Below are 18,017 nucleotides of genomic sequence, written 5' to 3' on the forward strand. Positions count from 1 at the left end.
TCTAATTATATTTTTACACTTCATTTGCCAAAGTTTATGCTGGCAAAGAATGCCTTATTAGGATCCAAATCTGCTCACTTTGAAATCAAGAGGTCCATGGAGAGTACACTTTAGCATGGTTATTCTCAGCCTCTGTTGGACAGCTCTGGGACATGCAGGCTCATTCTTATTTACATTAAGGCGCCTTTACACCACTTTGGCAATGTAGATAGGCCTCAAAATGAATGTAAATTTACTCCTACTTTAAGGCCCTTTTACCCTGCCAGAGTGGTGTAAAGGAGCTTTAAAGTGTAAATGAGAATTAGATCCTCAGTGTCCTTCATTAATATAGTGACTACAGTGCCCACCCAGAGCCAAAATACCAGTAAAGCCACAACTAAAAGTAATTGGAGGCAACCTTATATAACAGTGGCTCCTAACTACTCATTTATTTATCACTCCAATATTGGAGGCTTTCGTGACCTAGTGCTCTAGGACCTTGTCCACGTGATGAACATGAGGAGATGTAATTCACTGCCAGTGTCACTCTTCTCAGGGTATCAATGATGGAGATTGCAGTATACGCAGAGATCAAACAGGTTTACCATTGTATGACCCAGGGTTAAGTGACACAGCAGTAAACACTGATCCTCTGTACAAAACCAGATCGCACTGGGAGCTGCACCAGTAGTGAATTAGAAACCCTAATGTTGCCACTGTAAACGCAGCCCAGGTTCCCTGCTCTCATTAAGCTCTCTGCTAAGCCCAAGGGTTCTGCCATTGCCCACCTCCCATTCAGTTAAGGGGACAGTGTAACTGAGAACGGAGCTTCGGTGTGAGATTAGGTTAGGAGCAGCCCCTGCTCTGTTGCAGGTAAGAATGCACACAGTTCCATGGGGGATGGCAAACAATGTCAAAGTCAAATTCTTATCCTTGCCACCTGAGAGCTGCCCAGCCGCTTCCCCCAGGCGTTTTATACCCCATCCTGACATCTTGGTGTGATCTGCAAATAATGTGAATGTGCCGGTATTGCCCTGTGTCTCGAAGGTGAAAAGCCCCTGAACATCCCGGAGCTACGCAAAGTGCCAGGTCTTTGAGATTACATTTCATCGGCCTGCACACTAAAGCAGAAGGGAGAAAGCAGCAGGAGGCTCAGATATGTCAAGCAACAAGCAACGTCAGAATATCATTAAGCGGAAGAGATAAAAATAGGGTTTCTAGCAATCTAGCAAGCGGAAATATCAACCAGCTGGGAGAGGAGGGGGAGAAAGCGATGTTACCCCCAGCCTCAGTAAGACTTTCTATAAAATCACTGAGGAACTGCAGTGGGGGAGACCACTAATGCGTCTCCTTGCATCTCAGTCCGGGACTGTAGCTCTTGCTGAGTCAGGGGCCCCCTTCCTGTTCATTGCTCACTCTGCAATAGTCTTTTTTCTGGCAACTTGACTCTCCAGCCAGGTCATCATTAGGCCACCCGTTCTGGGGTTCTGAAATCCAGTGGGATCCCTGTCCCAATGCCAACTCCAGATTGTGTTCAGTCCCAGCTGGGGACTGTACGCCACTAAACCAGTGTCTGGAAGGGGAATCCAGGCCTGCTTGCTATGCTGGGTTCCAGCCCAGGGATCCTATAACCAGCAATCCAGGTCCTCACTCCTCATCCCTGTTGCTGTTTCCCTGGGCTCCTTCCTAACCAAGCCTCCCTATCTTCTCTTTCCAGGTTCTGTGTTTGCCACGAGAGCCTACTCTACTCCCCATGGCTATTTCACCCCTCCTAGCCTAGTGTCAGACTCCTTCCTCCAGGGCAAGATTTCAGTGTTATGCTCCCCCTGGGCTTCCTCCTTGTTCCTGATGGGGCTGAGTGCAGGTTTTTTCCTTGAAATCCTTCCCCAGCAGGGCCTCACTCTTCAGTAACCCTGGCCCTCCTTCTCTCAAGTGATGTCAGGTGACCTAATTGGAATCTCACGCCCCCATTAATGCTGTCATGGTTGGTGTGAGGTGCACACCCCATCTCAGTATCAGAAAACCAAAGAAGCAGAAGTGAGAAGACAAAGGCATAAAATATTTGATGGCACCCTAGGTCACTAAGGGGACATAGAGTCACAAATTGGATGGGGATGATTAAATTTTGAATTACCTCCCTCTCTGGGATTACCATCAGAGTGTGGACATGGAGCAGGGAAAGCCTGATTTATCTATGGCAAAAGTGTGACACAGAGACTCCCTTGTTCTTTGCAAATAACTCTCAATTCAGATTTGACAAACTCACTACATCAAACACAGGTTTTCCAGGATAGTTATCCATAAATAGTAACATGTAAGGTGCATACAAAAAGCTTACAGTTTGTCTACATTCATAAGCATTGTCAGATGTGTGTACAGATAATATTTAAGGAATATATATTGAAAGTTTGCTTGGAGTAGAAATTAGTTGCCAGGAGGTAATGTATCTCAGTGATGACCCATTCAAGAAAGAGGGAATTGTCACCCCTCCCATATCAGCTGGTGACATAGTGCAAGTACATGTTGTCTACTCTTGCCACATCCCAGAATACGCAATGGAAAACCACCAAAGACAATTGCAAGTGCTCAAAACCACTTGGAGGTGAAAAGCAGCATTATAGCTTGCGGGAGATCCCCCCAGCTATGAATAAAGACAAAAGACTGTTTCAGTCTAACAGAATGTAGGGAAAGGCCCTCTGTATCCATTCACTGAGGAAAGTGCTTATGGAGCAGGGGGCTCTCCCGAATGTTTGGATCCTGGTTCTTGTGAAACCAGCCAGCTCTGTAACAGACTGAAGGGGGGGGGGGGGACTTAACAGTAGTTACCTTTCCTATATAATAAAGTAAGTGTAGACCCAGGTTCATGTTTTATGACTTTGTTGTGAGCTTTAACCAGTTGTTTCCATCACTTTCTCTCATTTCTAGCTACATCTTTATTCTTTCTTAAATAAGCCTAATTTTGTTTTATTAAAAGTGCTGCATGGTACAGGGAGCAGTAGTTTCAGATAAAACTGGCAAATTGGAGTACACTGCACTTTTGGGTGCAGAGGATCTGGAATTTCAGTGAGTAACCAGTGTCAGTGGCTGGATACCAGAGGGGAACCATTCATTGGGGATTGGGGTGCACCTATTGTTAACTTGCAAAGCAAAATGATGGCTCTCAGGGCACAGAGAAGAGTGCATGTGTAGTTGAAAGACTGGCAGTGTCAGGAAGCCAGTACCTAGCTACCACACAAAAAATTCCCTCCTGCTGGCAGCAGGGGGTAACAAGGTTACTCACATTAATGTGTGCCCAGAGACCATGGCAAAAAGCATTCACTATTTGTGATGGCAAGATTGGGTTCTGGCATACTGAGCTAGATGAACCATCCAGCCACCTGACAACCTTTTGCAGGTATCTTTGGGTAAGAACGGCAATGGGCATCAGCTCAGCCTCAGAGGTGTTCCATTGTAAACTGAACCAGGCACTAGAGGGACTCCCATGCAGCAAGACTGAAGCTGAGGACATTCTTATTTCAGAAGGAGATGTCAAGAAAGAAGCCATCCAGGACCATGATATCAAGCTGTGACAACACCTAAACCAGAGCTGTGAGCAGAATATTAGGCTGAATGCAGACAAGCTGAAGCAGAGGCAAACTGAGTTCCCCTGTATTGGACATTCCTATATGTTAACTTTTGAGGGACTCCAGCCAGACCCTAACCAAGTGAGAGACATGTAGGAAATGCTCAGACCAAAGGATGTGACTGGAGTCCAACAATTTATAGAGATGTTCAACTGTCTTTCTAGATTCTGTTCACACCTGTCAGAAGCCTGTGGACCCTTGAATGATACAACAGTGATGCAATGAGAATGGTCAGAGACCCAAGAACAGGCTTTCGAAAGAGTAAAGGAAGTCACAAGCGAGGCGCCAGTCCTAAAGTATTGTAACCCTGCAGAGCAGTTAGAGCTACAGTGTGATGCCTCAGAAGGAAGCCAAAGAGCAGCACTGATGCAAAGCCAGCAGCCCATATTGTTTGTTAGTAGGGCCTTGACAGACACAGAGAGGGGATATGCTCATATAGAAAAGGAGCTCCTGTCTGTGTTCTTTGAAATGGAACAGTTTCATCATTTCACCTTTGGGCACAAGGTGGATGTGCATTCTGATCACAAGCCACTGGAAAGTTTTTTCGAAGAAGCCACAGAGGAGTGCATCAAAGTGACTACCATGCCAGATATTGAGACTCCAGTGCTATGAGTTGAGGATAGAGTACTGGCCAGGAAAGTCACTACTGGTGCCAGATAATCTGAGTGTGGCATACCTTCACAGATGGTTCTGTGAAACAGGAGAAAGTCTATCAACATGCTACAGTACATTTGCTGAAGGCTCCAAGCAATCCAACGAAGGACAGGGATAGGCAGAGAAACAATGCATACTTTAGGGATAGCCAGATCAAACAAGTGCCACAGTTGGTTACCCCTACTACCAGGTAAGCAATGAGTTGTATGTACAAGATGGAATTTTGCTTAAAAGAGGACTGAGCTGAGGACCCAGCAGATTTAAGAGCTGATGTCACTAGATGGATCCACACTTCATACCTAGGTATAGAGGCATCCCTGAGGCAAGCTATGGAATATATCTACTGGCCAGGCATGAATACTCAGTTGAGAGGGAACCCATCTCACAGGGAACAATGTGAGATGTGCAAGCATATAGTAGTTGACAAGAGATGGAGACCCTACAGTCTCATGAAATCCCAACCTGACCCTGAGAAAAGGTCCTGGTCATAATGGATTACTGCTCCAGTTTGTGGCGGATGGACTCTTTGGAAGACACTCTGGCAAAAAGGGTGAGCAAGAAACTGAAGGCACATTTTGCAAAGTCTGGTATACCTGAAATGCTATGCTCAAATAATGGGCCAAAGTACACTGCAACAGACTTCATAGATTCCAAGGCCAGAAGGGACCATTGTGATGATCTAGTCTGATCTCCAGTATAGCACAAGCCATAGAACTTCCCCACAATAATTCCTCGAGCAGATCTTGTAAAAAAACATTCAATCTTGTTTTAAAAATGGTCAGTGATGGAGAACTTACCATTAGAAAATTATTCCAATAGTTTAATTACTTGCACTGTTAAAAATTCCAGTCTGAATTTATCTAGCTTCAACTTCCACTGGATCATGTTATACTTTTCTCTGATAGGTTGAAGAGCACATTATTAGATATTTGCTCCCCATGTAGGTATTTATAGATTAATCAAATCACCCCCATAACCAGCTAAATAGATTGAGTTCCTAGTGAGTCAATCACTATAAGGCAGGTTTTCTAATCCTTTAATCATTCTTATGGCTCTTCTCTGAATCCCCTCCAATTTTTCAACATTCTTCTTGAATTGTGGACATCAGAACTGGACACAGTATTCGAGCAGCAGTCACACTAGGGACAAATGCAGAGGTAAAACAATCTCTCTACTCCTACTCAAGATTCCCTGTTTATGTATCCAGTGATCACATTAGCCCTTTTGGCCACAGTGTTGTACTGGGAGCTTATGTTCAGCTGATTATCCACCACAACAAAATTCAGAGTTAGAATTCAAATATCTCAGCACCAAATGGGAATCTGAACACAAGATATCTTTCCCTGGGTACCCACAAAGCAAGAGGAACAAAGCAGAGTTGGCAGTAAAGACAGCCCAGGGATTGATGGCAAAGGCAAAACAGAGGAAGGGATTCCTACCTGGCAGCGTTAGACTATCAAAATTCACCATCCTAGGGACTGGATAGTAGCCCAGCACAGAGACTGATGGGACAGAGAACCAAGACTGCCTCCTATGAGAGGTTGCCTGCTGCAGTTCAGTAGACAGTTGACACACCTGGACACACAGGGACAAAGCCAGGAGTGTAGGAAAGTCAGAGAAAAAAAAAGAGGTATCTGAGCAATACAGACAACCAACATGAGGCTACCCTACAGAAGGAAAGCAGCAACAGGGTGGAAACAAGTCCCCCTCTAACAGCAATAACAAACATTAAACAAGTGAATGGTTGGAAGACTAGCACACTTGAAGGAACATGAGGCCTAACAGGGTGCAATGGGATGGCAGTAAAGGCCACGTCCCTATAATGGGGCATATACTAGTAACTTCTGACCCCAGCAAGTCAGCAAATACTTGCACAAAAGGCACAACAACAACAAATTGTTAGAAGGAAAGCTGCATGGAACATGAAGGGAGGACCATAGGTTTCAGGAGGGAAGTTAGTCTTTGTGTGCACATGGCTAGAATGCTAGCTGAAGGTCAGCATCTTTGCAAATCGTTCTGTTAATAAAGAACCAGTTCCGTTTTACAACCATGGGGTCCTCTCATGATATTGCCTAGCACATGAAACAAGCACACAGTTGGTTAATTTGAACAGGGTTTCTCCATATAGGCCCCGATTCTGCAAACACTCGCTTAACTGTATTACCACGATTAGTCCCATTGATGGGTAGTTTCAGGGTAGTAAAGTTAAGCCTATGTGTAAGTGTTTTTCAGGGCCAATCAGGGCCATAGGGCCAAACCTGAAAAACCCATGCTCGTGTGAGTACTCTCATAGACTTCAGTGGAGTTACTTTTATGTTTAAAGACTTGCTGACATGAGTATTCACAGAATAAAGCCCATAGCTGTTGAGCCAAATTCTGACCTGAGTTACAGCTGTTAGACCAGGATTTGAACTATAAGCTTTATAGAAACAAATCTTAAGACTAATAAATGCTGTGTATTTAATACAGTGGGACCACAAAGGGAATATCTGATAGTTAAGTGCTTTGATTATAAAAATAATTTTTTCCACTGAAATTGTGACTAAGTAATATGAAATAATATCTTTAGTCATGATGTGAGCTGCTGAAATGAGCAAAAAAGGGATGCACTGAAATGAACAGAAGGGCCGAGTTCCGAATCTTCATGATATATTGGGTTATATTCTGAACCACCTCTGCACAGCTGACTAATAATAAGTCTGCTTTATACTAGTGAAGCTGTATAGCTGTGTGCGTGGAAAGGTGCTTTGATTAAATCAGCATTGCTTAAGAGAATCAATATGAAAATATCCAACATTAATTTTCCAGCCACTATGACTGAAAATTACAGCAGGCGGAGAGAACTTCTTGCAGATGGGCAAACCCTATGACTCCTTCAGTAATCCCCCACTTAAAAGCTATCAATTTAGAGCTGTCCTGTGTATTGCCCTGTGAATTGAGCAAGCCTTTTCAGCCTTTAATTAAGGGTGACAAACTCTTTGAACATCACAGCATTCATCTGTTCATGTGTGGAAAGCCTGGCGTAACAAAAGAATTTAATCAAACTACAAGCCTAATAAAGACTACATTGCCTGAACTAAATGATGTTATTGCTGCAGCAGCTCATAGTTGTACATTTAAAAAATTGGGTCAGAGTGTTCATTCATCTTGATTAGCAATGCCAACCTAATTACGTTTGGAGGAACCAGTAATTAGCTGGAGTCTCACCTCATTAATCATGACATTCTTGAAGCAGACTATTTTTATCTGATAAATGGCTTGGATTGGAACAAGGTGTAGATTTGAATTCTAGTTAATTGTACACAGCTTGCTGCATAACATTTCACATTTTTATCATTTAACTTCTTCCTTCCTGTGAACTTCTCAGCCATTTTTCTCTGACTTCTCATTTTGAATAGAAGGTGAATCGCCTGTGTAAAAAAGGTCAGCTGTAGTTATGGAGGGAAGGAACAGAAGGTATGTCCTAGCAGGAATGCGACGAGACGTCCCCCCAGATATGTAACAGATTAAAGGAACCCTCTCAAACAAGTGTCCAGTTTAATACAGCTACCATAATAAAAATATTCTGGTATTTTTCATCCCCAAATAGAAAAATGGACCAAGAATTTAAAAAGTGACGAGTGATTTTTGGGTGCCCAAATGGAGACACCTTAAAGCAGCCTGATTTTCTGCAAGTGCTGAGCATCCACCTTCTGCAAATCAGGTATTTTAAAGATGTTACAATTTGGGCACCAAAAAACAGAGACACCTGGAAGTGCTAGTCGCTTTTGAGAACCTTGGTTACGATGTCATTTCAAAAAGAAAAGGAGTACTTGTGGCACCTTAGAGACTAACCAATTTATTTGAGCATAAGCTTTCGTGAGCTACAGCTCACTTCATCGGATGCATTCAGTGGAAAATACAGTGGGGAGATTTATATACACAGAGAACATGAAACAATGGGTGTTACCATACACACTGTAAGGAGAAAGAAAAGGAGTACTAGTGACACGTTAGAGACTAACCAATTTATTTGAGCATAAGCTTTCGTGAGCTACAGCTCACTTCTAAGATGAGCTAATACCAGCAGGAGAGGGAGTTGGGGGGGGAACCTTTTGTAGAGATAATCAAGGTGGGCCATTTCCAGCAGTTGAGGAACGTCTGAGGAACGGGGGGCGGGGGGGAATAAACATGAGGAAATAGTTTTACTTTGTGTAATGACCCATCTACTCCCAGTCTCTATTCAAGCCTAAGTTAATTGTATCCAGTTTGCAAATTAATTCCAATTTAGCAGTCTCTCGTTGAAGTCTGTTTTTGAAGTCTTAAAATGTGTTGTTAAAATCAGGGCTGATGAAGCATATTATAGAAACTTGTCAAGCATTAGGCAGAATGTACTGTATTCATAAAATGCATGGGATACACTTTTGACCAGAATGGGCCAGATTTTCAAAGGTGTTGAAAATCAATAGGATCTTCAGGTGCAAAGTACATCTGAAACTCAGGCCCAATGTGTTTCAAGCTGGGCAGCTCCCCACTGAATCACACACTATTCAATGGCTACTTTGTAAAATATTGGCCCTAATGACCTGAATGGGAGATTTATCAGACTAAGGACCTCAAGCTAGAGCCTTAGCTATATGCAATGAGGCCCAGAGCCACAAAGGAAGAGAGGCACATAAGTCCCAGTTTTAGCCACTACTGCAACCAACAAAGCCACTGTGTGGCTGCCCCCTAATTCTGCAGGAACTTGAACTCACTTGGCACCTAGATTTTCATGGTAAAAATTCCCTTGGTGCCTAAATTTCTGCCTCTGAGCATGTGCACCGCTGCCTCACTCTAGATCCAGGTGCCTGTCTCACACCTAAGCCACAGTGCTCTTCACAAAGCACGGGAGATAGATGTTCCCTCCACCTACCTTGTCTGCTGGGCTCAATCTGGGAGGTGTGTTCTCACATAACCTTTAGCCCAGTGGTTAGAACATTCACCTAGGATGTGGGAGACTTGGGTTCAATTCTCCCCTCTGCAGGGAGGGGCGGGGGGGGGGAAAGGATTTGAACAGGGGGTCTCCCCCTTGTCAGGAGCTAGGCTATTGGATATTCTGATGTTAAATAGTCAGCGGGACAGAGAGAGAGAGAGAGAGACTCTACAGCTTGGTGGTAATGGCATCCACCGAGAGCGGGGGAGACACAGCGTCCAGGCTCCCTATGCCAATGACACTTTATTTATTTACCTAAAGTGGAACAGTTTCAAAAGGAGAGACTGAGGGAATTCTCCTCTCCCCTCCCCTCCCGAATATCCCATAACTCAGTGGTTAGCTCACTCACCTCAGGCATGGGAGGTGGCTGTTCAAAATCCTTTCTCTGCCGAAGGGAGACTTGAACCTTGGTCTCCCACATCCTGGGTGAGTGCTCTAACTACTGGGCTAAAAGTTTTATAAGGGAGGAGGTGGTGGTGGTACCACCAACGCTTCCTCTAGTCGTTTTATGTGGCATTAGACAGGTATCTAATTCCTCTGCACAAGAAAGGGCTTGGGGATCTAATGCCCCTGACTCCAGGAGAGGAGTTCTTGGTTGGATTGCAAGCAGAGACAGATGCAGCCCAGAGTTGGGGCACTTTACTCTGTGAGACAGGTGGGGTTTAGGACACACCCTTCTCATCAGCATCTCCCATTGGCTATCTTAGGCAGCTCCCTGCCTAGCGTGTAGCCCTTTGTGGATCCCATTCATAAGCACCCATCTCTCCCCATGCATTGTATTGGGATATTAGGCACCTAACCCAGGCTTGGTGGATCCCATTGTTGTTCCAATGATTTCCTAGGTGCCTAAAAGTTAGGCATTGCAATGCTGAACATTTCAGCTCCTTTTGTGGATCTGGCCCTGAGGGAGTCTCTTCAGGCTGGCCTTCCCATTTCTGTACTATAACTTCACTAGTATTTAGTTGGAACTTGAAGCGAATCTGATGTGTTGTGCTCTGCTCAAGAAAAATCAACGTGGTGACCTATGCTAAATGAGTCAAGTCTCATTTCACTTACTAGTGGACAGATCCCTACTTCACAGAAATCATCATCATAATCAGCATCCTTGATGACAGTATCAGCAAAGGCCAAGAACTGACTAGGCATCAAACTTGAACCATCCTCTCACAAGTCCTCCTAGATTTGGTTTAAGTAGATAAAAAAATTAAAATGTTGATGAGATTTTTCACTGAAATTTTAAAATGTTCAAAGAAAAAATATTGGCTAAAATGTTTTGGCTGTATTGCAAGGGCAGTGTGAGGAAGCTGGCATTGCAAAATGTCCAGGTTATATTTTTTGTATTGCTTGCTACAGGGTTAAGGTCTTCCTTACTGCCAAGTTGCGAGTTTTCACAAGCAATACATTCATTAAATTTGTTTTAAAAGGAGAGGAACATCAGGTTAACATACAAAGAAAAAGCAACCAGCCTATTTTAATTGTGCCTGGAGATAATAAATAATGAGTATAGAATTATACTTGGCACTAGTTGTATGTAGTGCTTTACATTTTCAAAGAACTGGATGAATATTAACTAATCAACTTTTCATGTGCTGGAGTAGGAGAAACTTGCTCTTTTTGCAAAAGTGGGCCTTTTTCCTAATTTCAGTGTCCTTACCTAATAATGAAAGGAGTTCCCATTTTAGTAAGAGAAACAAAAACTGGAAATCTTTTTCCATCCAAAATTGCTTGCTGCCATGACATGTGATTTTTAAATATAGATAAGCATGGAACTCAGTTACTAGGGTGTCAAAAAATGGGGAAAACATGGAAATGTTTGAGAATTTCAGATATTTTCATTCTGTAGGTTTCAAAAAAAGGGTAACGTTTTAATTTATTTTATTTGAAAGAGTTTGGGTTTTAGATTTTTTGTTTTATTCAGTTTTCCTTTCCCATCCTCTTTCTCCCTTGTTCCTTTTCTATTTTGCTACTGAAAAAGGGGAGGGAACAGATATAAAGGAAAGAAACTTTGTGCAAACTGCTTCCCCCCTCATTATTTGTTTTTAATAAACAAAAATTTCCCCAAAAGTTTTCTATTTTTTATAGGTCATATTTGGATGAAAATAATTATTTGACCAGCTCTAGACAGTCTGAAGCAAAGTGGCACAACTCCAACAGAAGAGTCTGTAAGAGATTCAGATTGGCCTGAAATATGAGAGACCCAGGTTTGAGTTGCTTGTTTGCTGTTCTGGAGTGGGGGTCTCTCTCTTTCTGCTTTTTCATTTAAAAAAACAAAACAAAACAAACAAACAAAAAACCACACACACACACACCCTTTGAAAGGTCTTGGATTTGCCCTGATGTGGAATGGGCAAATTTTTGAAATCTCAAAAATTTTGGAGAAATGGGAGAACCATTTCCTACTCAGCTCTATGTGGGATGCTTGCCAGAGAAAAGCAGATAATGAAGCAAAAATAAAATAAATACCAGTTAATAACTTCACCTTGAATATAAGTTATTAGCTTAGTTTCTACCTTTCATCTTAGTGGGTCTCAGTATGCTCAAGTCCAGTGGCTCTCAATTAGGGGTACGCGTAACCCAGCAGGTGCTCAGAGGCATTCCAGGGAGTACATCAACTCACCTAGATATTTGCCTAGTTTTACAACTGGCTACATAAAAAGCACTAGCAACATCAGTACAAACTAAAATTGCATAGAGAGAATGGCTTGTTTAATACTGCTCTGTATACTATACACTGAAATATAAGTAACAATATTTATGTTCAATTGATTTATTTTATAATTATATGGTTAAAAATGAGAGAGTCTGCAATTTTTCAGTAATAGTGTGCTGTAAACCCTGATTTTGTAAGCTTGTATCATAGAATCATAGAATCATAGAATATCAGGGTTGGAAGCGACCCCAGAAGGTCATCTAGTCCAACCCCCTGCTCAAAGCAGGACCAATTCCCAGTTAAATCATCCCAGCCAGGGCTTTGTCAAGCCTGACCTTAAAAACCTCTAAGGAAGGAGATTCTACCACCTCCCTAGGTAACGCATTCCAGTGTTTCACCACCCTCTTAGTGAAAAAGTTTTTCCTAATATCCAATCTAAACCTCCCCCACTGCAACTTGAGACCATTACTCCTCGTTCTGTCATCTGCTACCATTGAGAACAGTCTAGAGCCATCCTCTTTGGAACCCCCTTTCAGGTAGTTGAAAGCAGCTATCAAATCCCCCCTCATTCTTCTCTTCTGCAGGCTAAACAATCCCAGCTCCCTCAGCCTCTCCTCATAACTCATGTGTTCCAGTCCCCTAATCATTTTTGTTGCCTTTCGCTGGACTCTCTCCAATTTATCCACATCCTTCTTGAAGTGTGGGGCCCAAAACTGGACACAGTACTCCAGATGAGGCCTCACCAATGTCGAATAGAGGGGAACGATCACGTCCCTCGATCTGCTCGCTATGCCCCTACTTATACAGTAGTTGTAGTTTAAGTGAAATGAAACTTAGGGTACATAAGACAAATCAGACACTTCTACAGGGTACAGTAGTCTGGAAAGGTTGAGAGCCACTGCTTTAGGCCAATATTTTTGATTGTTGGCTGTAGCTGTAATGTTATTCTAATGGCAGTACCTGTTAAATGTTAGAAATTACAGACAGGTTTCAGAGTAGCAGCCGTGTTAGTCTGTATCCGCAAAAAGAAAAGGAGTACTTGTGGCACCTTAGAGACTAACAAATTTATTTGAGCATAAGCTTTCATGAGCTACAGCTCACTTCATCGGATGCATGTAGTGGAAAATACAGTGGGGAGATTTTATATACATAGAGAACATGAAACAATGGGTGTTACCATACACACTGTAACAAGAGTGATCAGGTAAGTTGAGCTATTACCAGTCGGGGGGGGGGCGGGGGCAGGGAAAAAACCTTTTGTAGTGATAATCGAGGTGGGCCATTTCCAGCAGTTGACAAGACTGCTGGAACCCTGAAAGGGGGTTCCAAAGAGGATGGCTCTAGACTGTTCTCAATGGTAGCAGATGACAGAATGAGGAGTAATGGTCTCAAGTTGCAGTGGGGGAGGTTTAGATTGGATATTAGGAAAAACTTTTTCACTAAGAGGGTGGTGAAACACTGGAATGCGTTACCTAGGGAGGTGGTAGAATCTCCTTCCTTAGAGGTTTTTAAGGTCAGGCTTGACAAAGCCCTGGCTGGGATGATTTAACTGGGAATTGGTCCTGCTTCGAGCAGGGGGTTGGACTAGATGACCTTCTGGGGTCCCTTCCAACCCTGATATTCTATGATTCTAAGACCATCTGAGGAACGGGTGGGGGGGGGGGAGAGGGGAAAATAAACATGGGGAAATAGTTTTGCTTTGTGTAATGACACATCCACTCCCAGTCTTTATTCAAGCCTAAGTTAATTGTATCCAGTTTGCAAATTAATTCCAATTCAGCAGTCTCTCGTTGGAGTCTGTTTTGAAGTTTTTTTGTTGAAGAATTGCCACTTTTAGGTCTGTAATCGAGTGACCAAAGAGATTGAAGTGTTCTCTGACTGGTTTTTGAATGTTATAATTCTTGACGTCTGATTAGTTAAGATTAACCAATTAGTTAAGCCACTCCCACACTTCATGTGGCTGAAACAGGTGTTACTATCTCCACATTACAGAGGGCGAACTGAGGTGCAGGATAGTTAAAGCCAAATTTTCAAAATTGGCGTCTCCTGCTGGGGGCCTAAGGCCGGGTCTACACTGGAAAAATTATACCAGTGTAGCTACATCGGCTAGGGGTGTGAAAAAAACACACTATGACCAATGTGGCTATGCTGACAAAACTCCCAGTGTTAGCCGCAGCTATGTTGATGGAAGAGGGTTTCTGTCAACAACGTGTGGGGAGGTGGTGTTCCTACACCAACAGAAAAATTCCTTCTGTTGCGACTATGCTATGGGGCTATGCTGGCATAGCCGCGCTGTTACGGTCCACACAGAGCATAGACATATCTTCCATCTTTTGGATGCCCAAGTGAAGATACCTAGTTTTAAAGCAGGGAATCAAAAACTTGAAGTGTCCTATATTTTGGCCTTTGTGACTTGCCCAAAGTTAGAAATGACTCAGCTGCAGCCATGGGAATAGAACAGGAAGGTCATGATCGCCAGTCCTGTTTTCTAACCATTAAGTCTTGCGCCCAATTCTCCTATTGCTTAAACAAGTGTAATGCCATTGCTTAAATGAAAGTGCTTGTAATTGACCCTGGTTTAAAGCCAAGTGGAGTCTGTCTCCTTTACTTATTCAGAATGTCCTGATTATTTGATGTCCTACGAAGCCTCATTAGAGTTTCTTTTCTTGGTATCCCTGGCAAAGGGAACTGAAATTTCCACTGCACTGGCTCTTTTACATGTACCATGGAGAAATGCGGTGTGCTGACTGCTATGTGGTCCCATAGCATGTTTGTGACATGTTATGCCCGTGACGCACTTTGGGTCCAAACAAAGTGTTGCCAATTGTACACAGATGTTTGTGTAAGGCTTGGTTCAAGCAACTAGGTTCCAACACTGAGCATCAGTGTGAGGAAAAGTCACTAGTATAGTAGCCTCAAGAGTGTATATAGTCTTCCCACTCTAAGGCACTGGTCATTGGTTTGGTCACTTGTTTGGTCTGCTTTCTGCACTACACTACGCAAGAATCAAGTTGTCCTGAAGCTTCCTACCTTTACAAATCGTGCTATGCTAAGCATAGAGCTCAGCTGGGCATTATTTTCACAGCAGACATCATCATCTACTTCTGTGACCCAAAAGGTTCTCTCAGAGAACACCATCTAACACATGTGAGAGGCCAACGTGCAGTCCCTGTTTTCCTTTGGGGAGAGGAGGCAATCCAGAGTCAGTTGAACTCTGTCATATGCAGTACAATAGGGTATGATCACTAGTGACTGGCAAAGGTGGACAGCACCAGGAGGAGCCAGCAGTGACTTGAGACTGAAACCCAATATAACAAGATCTCAGCCAGCAATGGTCAGTCAAGCAGAGGGTGAAAACTTGCCCATTTTATGATGATCTCTAGCAAATCCTTGGCTCTTGCTCTTTGTTCTAGCCCACATTTCCACTACAAAAGTCATGGGGGACATAGATATGGAGAAACACAGTGGTAACCTGACCTGAGGCTACCAGTGGAGCGAGAGGCTGGATCACGTGATGCCTGCTACATTGCCAAGATCTATTTTTGGAGACTCATAATTGTGGATATGGAAGCTGAGCCAGTCTGGCAGGATGGGAAAGTTATGGAGTAAGAGGGGCCCACTATGGCAGTAATGATGGATTTACGGGTACAGGGAAGACTTTTCCATGTTCTTCTGAATGCTGCCGTTAGAGCCTCACGTGAGGTGGAGCTATTCACCAGTACCTCTGCTCACCCAGTGCCTACTCCCTTCCATCTCTGTCATTCCTCTTTCTGCCCACCTTTGCAGCACAAGAGGGGACAGTTAAGCCAATCGCAGGGGCTCTCATTTTGGTAACATTTCAATTCCCATCTCAGCATTCCCCACGATGCTATTCCTCCATCACCATACCTTCATGCTCCTGGTCTGCTGGGCCAAATTAGGATAGAAGTTCTCATTTTTGTACTTACTGTAAGTGTCTGTAAGTAAGCCTGATCCTATGTCACCTGGCACCATTAGAGTATTTTACCTCATTTGTGGTCAAACATTTAAGAGCTCATAGCCCCAGATTCAAAATCTACAGCGCAGTGGTATACAAATTCCGCACTTGGGTCATCCAGGGATTGACTCCAGAGTACTCAGAATGTATGTGAAAACCACTTTAATAACTAAATTCTAGTGAAAAACTCCCAAATTAGCCAAATTAGCTACTTCACGAACACCAAGAGATTAAAACAAACAGGATATTTCGAGGTTGAGACAGTTGAAACTAGGCATTGATTATAAATCCAATTTTCTCTATCAGTCGTCATAGAAATGTAGGGCTGAAAGGAAACCTAGACCATCCCTGACAAGTGTTTGTCCAACCAGCTTAACTACCCTTATAGTTAGAAAGTTTTTCCTAATATTTAATCAAAAACTGCCTTGCTACAGGTTAAGCCTTCCTACCTTCAGTAGATATGGAGAACAATTGATCACAGTCCTCTTCATAACAGGCCTTAACATACTTGAAGATCATTATCAATTCCCCCCTCATTCTTCTTTTTGTAAGACTAAACAGGCCCAGTTTTTTTAACCTTTCCTCAAAGGTCAGGTTTTCTAAACCTTTCATCATTTTTGTAGCTCTCCTCTGAACTCTCTCTAATTTATCCATATCTTTCCTACTGTGTGGGGTCCAGAACTAGACACAGTACTTCAGCTGAGGCCTCACCAGTGCTGAGTAGAGTGGGACAGTTCTCTCTTGTATCTTACTTACAACACTGCTGCTAATACATTCCAGAATCATATTCGCCTTTTTTTCCCCACAACCGCATCACATTGTAGACTCTCATTCAATTTGAGGTCCACTAAAACCCACAGAGCTTTTTCAGCGGTACCACCACCTAGCCAGTTATTCCCCATTTTGTAGTTGCACATTTGTTTTTTTCCTTCTTAAGTGAAGTACTTTGCACTTGTCTTTATTGAATTTCATCTTGTTGATTTCAGACCAATTCTCCAATTTGTCAGGGTTGTTTTGCATTTTAATCCTGACCCCCTAAATACCTGCAACCCCACCAAGCTTGCTATCATCTGCAAATTTATAAGAATACTTTCCACTCCATTATCCATGTCATTAATGAAACTACTGAATAATAGCAGACCCAAGACTGATCACTGTGGAATTCCATTAGATACACCCTCCTAGTTTGACAGTGAACCACTGATAATTATTCTTTGAGTAAGGTCCTTCAACCCATTGTGTACTCAGGTTATAGTACTTTCATCAAGACTATACTTCTTAATTTTCTTATAAGAATGTCAGGTGGAAGTGTGTCACAAGCCTTACTCAAATCAAGATATATCCAGTGGTGAGCTGGAGCCGGTTCGCACCGGTTTGCGTGAACCGGTTGTTAAATTTTGAAGCAGTTTTAGAATCGGTTGTTAACCCGCTTCCCTGCAGGGGGTGCTGAGGCTTTGATGGGCTCCGGCCGGGAAGTGATGTAATTCCTCCTCCAGCCGCCGGGGGCGCTGCGCGGCAGGAGCCATGTGGGCTGCCGCCTGGCCCTGGGCACAAGCCCTGTTGCTGCTGCTGCTCCCCAGACCCCTGGCTCTGGGGCTCCCGTGGCTGCCTGGTGGATCCCCGGCTGCTCTGCTGGGCCTGGGCTGCGTCCAGCTGCTCAGGCTTCTACGAGCCGCTCTCCCCGTGAGTTCCCACCACTCAGCCTGCAGCCAGCCCCTGCCTCCAGCCAGCCCCAAACCCCCTGCCTGAAGCCAGCCCCTGCCTCCAGCCAGCCCCGCACCCGCTGCCCACAGCCAGCCCCTGCCGCACGCACCCCCTGCCCTGTCCGCAGCCAGCCCCTGTCTCCAGCCACCCCTGCACCCCCTGCCCGCAGCCAGCCCCTGCCGCACCCCCTGCCTTGCCCGCAGCCAGCCCCTGTTTCCAGCCACCCCCACACCCCCTGCCTGCAGCCAGCCCCTGCCGCACCCCCTGCCCTGCCCGCAGCCAGCCCCTGTCTCCAGCCAGCCCTGCACCCCCTGCCTGCAGCCAGCCCCTGCCGCACCCCCTGGTCTGTCTCCAGCCAGCCCTGCACCCCCTGTCTGCAGCCAGCCCCTGCCACACACACCCCCTGCCCTGCCTGCAGCCAGCCCCTGCCCGCAGCCAGCCCCTGTCTCCAGCCACCCCCGCACTCCCTGCCCCGCA

The sequence above is a fragment of the Lepidochelys olivacea genome (genome assembly GCF_965140295.1).
Source record: "Lepidochelys olivacea isolate rLepOli2 genome assembly, chromosome: 1".
NCBI classification, from domain to species: domain Eukaryota; kingdom Metazoa; phylum Chordata; order Testudines; family Cheloniidae; genus Lepidochelys; species Lepidochelys olivacea.